The 9,881-nt window shown below is 40.6% G+C and overlaps 1 pseudogene; it reads left to right on the top strand.

The window, feature by feature from the left end:
- Positions 1 to 3,982: 3,982 nt before the first annotated feature.
- Positions 3,983 to 9,344, top strand: LOC117032892 (G2/mitotic-specific cyclin-B2-like; annotated as a pseudogene).
- Positions 9,345 to 9,881: the final 537 nt, after the last annotated feature.

The following is a 9,881-nucleotide window of genomic DNA, read 5'->3' as shown; positions in this document are numbered from 1 at the left end:
CTGCCAACTTTTTCAAGAGGTGAGCATTCTTGGAAATCAAGAGTTCCCTTTCCAACCATCCAAGAAGAGAAATCTCCAGGATCCCCAGAACAACGGATTTTCAGAGTTTTGCTGTATTCCCAGCAAAGGCAATGCCCATAGGCCCAGTCTCCAAGTCTAACCAGTTATTGCACTGACGTCACTGGGGTCTTTGCCTTTACTCTCTGGAAACTAGAAGCCAGTTAATCCCATAATTCCTTAATCCCTAAACCATAGTACAAAAGGCAAGCCTCCCTGGGTTTCTGGTACCTCACATATTCTTAATTCTATTCTCCTTAGAACTTAAATCTTCTTAAAAGAATCAAAGGCCTGAAAAGGCAACAAGGAATTTTAAAACCGAAAATGATAAGCCAGTGAGTTAAATAAGCAGAAAAGCTACTGGGAGCATTTGTCCATTCTGAAAAGTTTAAACTTTGGTTTTGATGGCTTTGTGCGGTGAAGGGCACATTTACCAACCCAGGACCTGCACAAGGCAGAGGGTCTCACAGGGGACACAAAGACATGCTCCATAGGAAGCTACGGTGAGCCTCAGGGCGAGGCTAAACTGGCCCACGCTGGGAACCTCAATCCTTGATTTGATAAGGTGTTCCTAGACTATTAGTTATCTGAGAACCCAAGCAGAAGCAAAATAAAATAAAATAAATCTCTGGAGGATTCATCCTAGGCCTTGAATTCTTATACAAATTTTTGTTCAAATACAATGGCATGCATATAATCACAGCTAACAACTCCAGAGCAATAACAATAAAAGAAACAAAAGCTCATGTGTCTGACTTCAGATACTGAAATTATCAGATAAGGACTGTAGAATAATAATTATGTTTATGATGTTTAAAGTAATGAAAGAAAGTTTGAAGATACCTGCAAGGAACAGAAACCCATAACAAGCAACATAAAATATTTGGAAAAGAAAAATAGAACTTCTATGAAAGAAAAATGCAATAACAAATAAAAATTCAGTGGGTGGATTAAGACAACTGAAGAGAGAATTAGTGAACTGAAATGTGGGTCAGAAAAAATTATCCACAGTACAGCACAGAAAGACACACACACACACACACACACACACACACACACACACACACACAAGGAAATCGCAGAAGAGAAGGTAAGAAACATAGAGGATAGAGTGAAAAGGTGTAATCCATATTTAATTGGTGGCAGAAGAAGCTAGATAAAATGGGATAGAGATAATATCTGAAGACACAATGGCTGAAAATGTTCCAGAATTGGTGAAAGATACCAATCCAAAGATTCAAGAATCACTACAATCCCCAAGCAATATAACTAACAATGTTAAACAAATTATATTGAGAGTACAGAAAACTAGAGACAAAGCTACGTAAAACCTTAAAAACATCCAGAAGAAAAAAGACATTAATTTCAAAGTAGCATCAATTAAACAAACAGATAATTTCTCAAGAGCAATAATGGAAATCAAAACACATAGGAATGCTGTCTCCAAAGTGTTAAAAGATTACTGCCATTTGAATTCTACACCCAAGAAATATATCCTACAAGAAAGAAGGTGAAATAAAGACATTCTAGACTAACAAACACCAAGAGATATTACCACCACCACACTGAAGTTAAAGGTAATTCCAAAGGATATGCTTTGCACAGTAGGAGAATGATTGGAAATAAAAGTTCTAAGCTACAAGAACCAAAGAAAAGTAAAGAAAGTAGTAAGTGCATAAAGCTAAATGAAAATTGACAGTATTAAACAATAATGATAATGTCTTAATGCTTTTAAAACATATAGAATTAAAATATATCATAACAATAACATATAGGTCAGGCAAACGGAATGAAAGTATCCTAATCTTTTTCATTGTCCTTGGGGAGGGAAACATCAGACTTTAATACATTAAGAAAATAAGTTGTCATATCTAAGGTAACATATAATTTCCAAACAAGTAGAAGGAAAAAAGTGGAATAAAAAAATACTCAATAATTATACAAAAAGGAAGGAAGTAATTGCCCTAAAAGTCAGGATAGTAGTTGACTCCAGGGGTAAGGGAAGGAGATACAATGAGTAGGGCACTTCTAGAGTGCTGGCAATGATCTATTTCTTCAACAAGTTGGTTGTTACATGACCATATGCTGTATAATTATGTGTGACTCCGTACATTTAGGTTTTGATGTACTTTTTTTTATGTGTGTTATATTTGATAATAATAAAAAAAAATGAAAAAAGAAACTCCCCTACACCTTCAAGCTCTTCACAAAATATTCACTCCGTCTCCTTGTCTTGGTGGCGCTCTGGCTCTCATCCACGTCCCTTCTCCCCTTTTAGAGTCTTGTTGTTGCTTTCAGAGCATAGGTTTTTTATTTTACACTGAAGTCCATGCCATCTAGCTAAGTCACCTACTGTCCTTCATGATTTCTACATGGCCCCCCGCCCCGCGCCACCTCTGCTCATTAGTGAAGACATTGGCCCCTGATTCCCAGCTTTCTCTCTGACCCACCTGACACCATCATCATGAATGATTTTAATATCTACATAGCCAAACCGACTGACAAGCTGGCCTTAAATTGTTGCCACCACCCCCATCCCCAGTTTCAACACTCTTTGCTCTGATCCAACAACCCATTCCCTGGATCCTGACATTCTTTTTTAAATATTTTATCTGGTTTCGAAAGCACAAACACAATACAGACGCACCAGAGGAGAAAAAATGTAAATACTATTAACTTCTTTTAAAAAGAAAGAGACAAAAAGAAAATTAAAATTATCCATGGTCCCATCCTCCAGAAATAACAAAACATGGCTGTGCATGTCTGTCCCCAGGAGTCTGAGAGAAAGACTGGACCTGTCTTTCACAGGATAGGTACTTGTGTGTCGCCCTCAACTAACCATGTGCTTGTCTGCACCATGTAAGGATCTCTTGTCAGTGAGTTAACAAACAACAAGGTACTTTACTAGGGGAGGCCTTGTAGAACAGGGGAAAGAACTCCGGTGGGAACTCAGAAGGCCTGAGTTCTGTTCTGGACACTGATGTCACCATCACTTTGACCTTGGCAAGCTGCCCCCCGTCTTTTAGTTACATTTCCTCCTTTGGACACGGTCGTGTCTAACATCCCTTCCAGTATGGAATATCCATATTCTTAAAACTGCCACAAAAGGGAAATTTAGGGAAACATCCAGCGTTAAAAAATAAAAAATACCTACAGAAGCAGTCTCTGCAGCTGGGCTGTTGGCACCACAATGCAAAAGGCCTAAGCTGCCAAACACTTTTTGCATCAGAAAGACCTGCTGCACAAATTCATGGCCCTGGCGGTGTTGCGCATTTTTAATTAGCGGATATTATGATGAACAGGGTTTCCCCATTTCTATTCTCTGAGCTCCCTGGACACCTCCATTTCCATTTCCAAAGGATATGGAAACAGCTCGCTTCACTTCAGATGTCAGTGTTTATTAACAGCAGGGCAGAGAAGATACACATCTGAACTGGCAGAGATTGAATAATTGAGACAGACATAAAAGCTTTTTATGTTGATGTTCTTATATATCACTGATTGATAATCCAATCCTGTTTAATGCTTTCCAGTTCCATTCCAGGATTTGTCAGGCGCATGCTGGGACATTGTGCACAAGCCGTTTTGTACCAATACCTTGGCAAGCAAATGAAATACCTCTGGAGGGTGGCCGGCCCACGGGGGCTATGTCAGGAGAACTCAGACTCTGATTCTCTGTTTGGTGCCGAGAGGACCTGTGCTCCTCTGTGCACTTGGTTTACACAGATGCTGGGCTCCATGCCTGAGTGGGGTCTGATCATTGCCACCCCCTTACTCCGCACCTCTTACTCCCTCAGTTTTCTGATTTGCAGGTTGCATGAATGACCGGCAAACTCAGGACCGTGACAGAACTCTTTAATAAGCGGGTGAGACAGACATGCTCATTGGTCTAGGGGAGCATGTAATCAAAACCAGACATGGCACTATGGTGAATAAGTGGAAGGCCTACAAACAGAATACTAAAACCCCAAACAAATACGAAAGTAGTCTTTCCATGGTACATGCAGTCCAGGGTCAGGTACTTCGGAGCTGAGAGGAATACCAGGTGTGTCCCTGCAGTCAGAGAACACTTGGCCCACGTTAACATACTGACACTGAATATTTAATATAGAAATCTATTCAAAAATTGTTGAGGCATTATTCTTGCATGTGATATCAGGGTTTTTTCACATTTAATACAAGAGCAGATAGCATAGTGTTAAGGACGCGGTCTGGAGCCAAGCATATCTGGATTCAACTCCTGCCTCCAAGAACGATACTTTTCTCAAGCCAAATGGTAGCAATAATAATACCCCCTTCCTAAGATAATTGCAAAAATTAAATGAAAAGATGCACATAAAGTACTGAATATACTGCCTACCACATCCAGAGAACTAAATAATTATTAACTATTGTCATTGTATATTAGGCTATAGGTGAATTCCTTTTTGGCTATTTGTGAAAAAGAGATTGAGTCATTTTCCTTGAATCACCACCAATACCAGCAAACATATTGATAAGACTAATTGCAACAGTTGTGATTATAATATGTTTATTTTAAAGGTGAATTTCATGATTTCTTAAAAATTCCAGCTATCTTCCTTCTTTCTTTCTTCCTTCCTTCCTTCCTTTCATCTGAGGAAGTTTTTTGTTTTTCTGTAACTCCATATATTTGAAAGTCCTTGTAGAAATTTACATGGTCTTACTCATTTTTTTAGTTTAGCACTTCTGGAATAGCTAGCACATAATGTGTTTCTTTACAATAGTAACTTGTCATGTGTGAAGTTATTCTTTAACAGTATAAACTTCTATACAAACATTAGGGGCTATTTTAACTGAAGTCGTTTTTTTCTTAAATAATTCTGTGTATGCAAAGATTTAAGACCACAGGCAGTAAAATTCATAGTCTGGAATGGCTATTACTCTTCAGGTAGCCTGAAGGACATGGCACATTGTCAGTGCTTAATAATGATGTATCTTATCATTAACATAGACTTGTTCTTTGCTTTTAGAGTTCTATAGAAAATCTTACATAGAAGAAGAGCCAACTTGTAGGGATAGTAGTGCAAAGTACTTGAAAGTGGAAACCATAGCTGCTCACTGTGTCATCACTGAGGTTTTTGCACACCAAGTAGATTGCAGTCGATTCCAGGATTGGTTAATTCAGAGCTAGATCACCAAGGATCGAGATTCTATCTTTCCGTCTGGCTATCTTCAGTATGCTACCTTTAACCTTGGGCTGTTTGGCTTTCTGATAACTTCCCATCCAGACAAAAGAGTGTCCAAAGGGATGAGAGGTGTCTGGCTTATGCAATATTTTTTAACTTCCCTCTATGAAGAAAAAGGATTTAGCTTTCTTCCCCCCACTACATACCAGCCCCTTCCCCGTCCTCCATCCTCCCAGAAGACTCACATCGCAGCTTTGATTAGAGAGATGGTCAATATTTACATTCCGAGGGCTGTTTAGACGTTATTCGGACTGAATCAGAAGATATACTACGATTTATAGTCCCTTTCCTCTACAACTTCGTGTTTTCCCTGGAGTTATTAATTATCTATGTTATTTGCTTATTTTTCAACATATTTACTACTGTTTCAACCACAAATTCCTTGTTAATCACCTAAATTCCCCTCAAGATGTTTGGAAACATTGAGTGCTTATCAAATCATATTCCTGAAGAATTTTCTCTTGGAGACTTCTGACCTGTTCTGAAAGATTCATTTAGGAATCTTTCTTTAACACCGCCCTAGATGTTCTCTTTCCCTGTCTCTTCTTTCACAGTTCTCTTTCTTGGTTTACTCAATTCTAAAGCAAAGACTCATGAGACACTCCAGCAGGCAGTGTTAGAAGAAATTGGAAATAGAGTTACAACTGGAGCTACGCAAATAGCTAAGAAAGCTCAAACACCAAAGTACCTGTTCAACACTCCAAAACAAATGTCAACAAACAACTGAAACTTACTGCTTCTGTGAAACCAGTACAGGTAAAAATGTTGGCTCCAAAAAATCCTTCTTCCATACCTGAGGATATCCATGAAGGAAGAGATCTTCTGCCAAGCTTTCTCTGATGCCTTACTCTGCAAAGTCAAGGATATTGATAATGAAAATTTGGAGAACCCTCAGCTCTGCAGTGACCACGTTAAGAATATCTACCAGTATCTAAGGCAGTTTGAAGTTCTGTAATCCATAAATACACATTTCTTAGATGGAAGAGATATAAACAGACATATGCTTGCCATCCTGGTGGATTGTCTAGTGCAAATCCACTCCAAGTTTAGGCTGCTGCAGGAAATTGTACTCGTGCATTGCCATTGTGGATCGATTTTTACAGGTTCAGCCAGTCTCTCATAAGAAGATTCAGCTGGTTTAGAGGAGATCCAAGATGGCAGAGTAGCTAAACACAGTGGCTGCATCCTTCCATGAGCACATTAAAATTACAACTAAATTATAGAACAATCAATCTGGAGAATCATCTGAAGTCTACCTGAGCAGAAGTCCCACAACTGAAAATATAAAGAAGCCACATCAAGGCTGGTAGTAGGGGTGAAGAAGCAGAATGGGCCCCAAACATCCATGCAGCAATTGTGAATCAGGAGGGATAGCAAGGCTGTGGAGGTTTCCGCCAAAAGGAGAGAGGGGCCCCAGGCCTACTCCAGGCTCCCCAGCCTAGAGTACTGGTGCCAGGAAAAGGAGCTCCCACACATCTGGCTGTGAAAAACAGTGGGGATTCCGACCATCTAGGGGGGACGGAGGGCTCCAGGAAACCCAGACGTCCTCTTAAACAGCCCGCACATAGACGTACTCACTCGCAGGCACTCACCCTGGGCTCCGGTGGAGGGACAGTGACTCAGGGGTGCCAGAGGCACATAGAAGGTCAACTGAGCTGTGTGGCTTTGTAGTGAGGGCTGGAGGACAGTCGCCATTTTCCCTGTGAGGGGTCCTCCCATGAAGCAGGTAGGCGGGCCTCATCTTTCCTGTGGTAAGCCCTCCCCCACTAGGCCAAATCTGGATCTGCTTGGTCTGGTGAGTTCCGCTGAGACCTGGCCCCATCCAACTCCCCCAACGCTGGAGGCACTTTCTCCATGAGTAGCCGGCCCCACCTGCCTTTCACTCTTCCTGAGATAACTATCGGACTCTGGAATACGGCAGGCCCCAGGCAGGTGGTAACTGGCCTCAGTGTGCTCTGAGACTTTTGCTGAGTAGCTTCAGGCTCAGCACTGGAACCAAACCAGAATTTACATTAATCTGGTGACCACACCTCTTCCCACTCTAGTGATTCCCTGACACCTTGCCTCACCCAATTTGTGTACTGCATGAGGCTCTCAGTGGCTGAACCTTAAGGGAGCTGGCAGGTGGTAGCAGGCCTTGGAGTGTCCTAGCTTTTTGCAAAGATACCCCGGGCCCGGTACTGGTGGCAGACATCCTTGGTTCACAGCATGGGCTCTCTCATGCGCCTCCAGTTTTATCACAGGCAGCAAACAACTGTGGATCACTTTATAGCTCACACAAGGTAGCCCCCAGTTGGTCACATGCAGTGCCTGACCTGGGCCTGCACCAGAGCCCTTCCCAAGAGACCCAGAACTAACATACTTGGAGGTTGGCTTCAGACCACAGCAGAGCCCCACTCAATTAGCCCTACAAGCAGCATACACAAAGGGCAGTCTCAACAGACACCAGAGACCACTGGGACAAATCCAACTCAGTGAGGTAAGACACCACACAGCAGCCTATAAGTTGTGGATGTAGCCAAACCCCACAGCCAATCAGCCTGAGCATCAATCCCATCCACTGACATGCCAATAGTAATCAAGGCTCAACTATAACAGGAGGGCATATACACAAGGGACAGTCCTAGAGCACCTGGAGCAGGTGACCAGGAAGACTGTGCCAGGGCCCCACAGGGCACCTAATACATAAGGCCACCTGGTCTAAAGAACAAAATTAACAAACAAAACAGAAACAAACTCATCGATACAGAAAATATTGTAATGGTTGTCAGATGAGAGAGGGGTTGAAGGGGTGGATGAAAAGGGGGAAGGGATTAAGAAGTACAATTTGGTTGTTACAAAGTAGGTATGGGGATGTAGGGTATAGCGGTAAGGAATATAGTCAATAATATTATAGAAGCTATGTATGGTGTCAAATGAGTACTAAACTTGTTGGGGTGATAAATGAGAGGGCGTTGGGGGCAGGGTGAAAAAGGTGAAGGGATTAAAAAGTACAAATGTGCAGTTACAAAATAGTCATGGAGATGTAAAGTAAAGCATAGGGAATATAGTCAATGATATGGTAATAATTATGTATAGTGCTAGGGGGGTACTAGACTAGTCAGGAGGACCACTTTTTTTTTTAGGGGGATCACTGCTTAAATTATATAAATGTCTAACTACTATTCTGTACACCTGAATTTAATACAAAATAATATTGAATGTTAACTATAATTTGAAATTTTTGAAAAGGGGGGAGAGGTGAAGGGAAATAAGAGGTCCAAATTTCCAGGTATAAAACAAGTCATGGGATGTAATGTACGGCATAGGGAATATCGTCAATAATATTGTGGTAGCGAGGTACAGTGTCAGGTGGTTGCTGGACTTACGATGATCAATTCTTTAGGTATAGAAATGTTGAAAAACTATGGTGTATACCTGAAACTAATATAATATTGTATATTCACTATATTTTTAGTAAAAGTCTTTAAAAAAAAGAAGCTTCAGCTGGTTCAGATTATGGCTCTGCTCTTGGCTTCCAAGTATGAGGAGATATTTTCTCCTAATATTGAAGACTTTGTTTACATCACAGACAATTTGTATACCAGTTCCCAAATCCAAGAAATGGAAACTCTAATTTTCAAAGAACTGAAATTTGAGTTGGGTTGATCTTTGCCACTACATTTCTTAAGCCGGAAGGCTGATGTTGAACAGCACACTTATCCAAATATTTGATGGAGCTGACTCTCACTGACTATGCCATGGTGCATTATCACTCTCCTAAGGTGGCAGCGGCTGCTACCTGCCTCTCCCAGAAGGTTCTAGGCCAAGAAAAATGAAACTAAAGCAGCAATGCTACACTGGATACACAGAGAATGAAGTATTGGAAATCCTGCAGCGAAAATGAGAGAAAGTGGCCAAAAATGAATGAAAGTGAATGAAAACTTAAGGAAATTCATCACCATCAAGAATAAATATGCAAGCAGCAAACTCCTGAAGATCAGCATGATTTCTCAGCTGAACTGAAAAGCCATTCAAGAGCTTGCCTCACCTCTGATGGGACAATCCTATCAGGTTGCCAGGGCCCTCAGGGAAGAATGATTTGTCTGTGCACTTTGTCTTGCTGATTTGAAACTCTTGACTTTGTTCATAATCCTCTGGTCTATTTCATGAAACCTCTTCTCAGGCCTATTTTCTAAATGTATATTGAGGAAAAATAAGGCTATTGATTTTTGTTAAAAAAAAAGAAAATGTCTTTGTTGTATCTTCATTTGATTGATAGTTTGGTGGGTATAAAATTATAGGTTGGAAATCATTTTGCTTGTGACATATTTAAGTATATTTCTTCACTTCCTTTTAGTTTCCAGTTTTACTTTTGAAAAATCCAGAACTGTTCTGATTCATGATCCCTTTATACCTAAGCTGTTTTCTATTGTCCTTAGAAACTTGTAGGATTACGTCCCTTGTGTTGTGAAATTTCATGAGACTATGCCTTTATGTGAGCCTATTTTCACCTATATTGATGGCCACTCAGTGGGCTCTTTTGATTTTCTTTAATTCTAGGCAATTTTGTTGAACCATTTCCTTGATGATTTCTTTGCTTCCATTTCTTCTACATTATAAATCTTTTTCTTTTTA

This window comes from Rhinolophus ferrumequinum, chromosome 2 (genome assembly GCF_004115265.2).
Source record: "Rhinolophus ferrumequinum isolate MPI-CBG mRhiFer1 chromosome 2, mRhiFer1_v1.p, whole genome shotgun sequence".
NCBI classification, from domain to species: domain Eukaryota; kingdom Metazoa; phylum Chordata; class Mammalia; order Chiroptera; family Rhinolophidae; genus Rhinolophus; species Rhinolophus ferrumequinum.
This window is presented reverse-complemented; position numbering and strand designations above follow the sequence as displayed.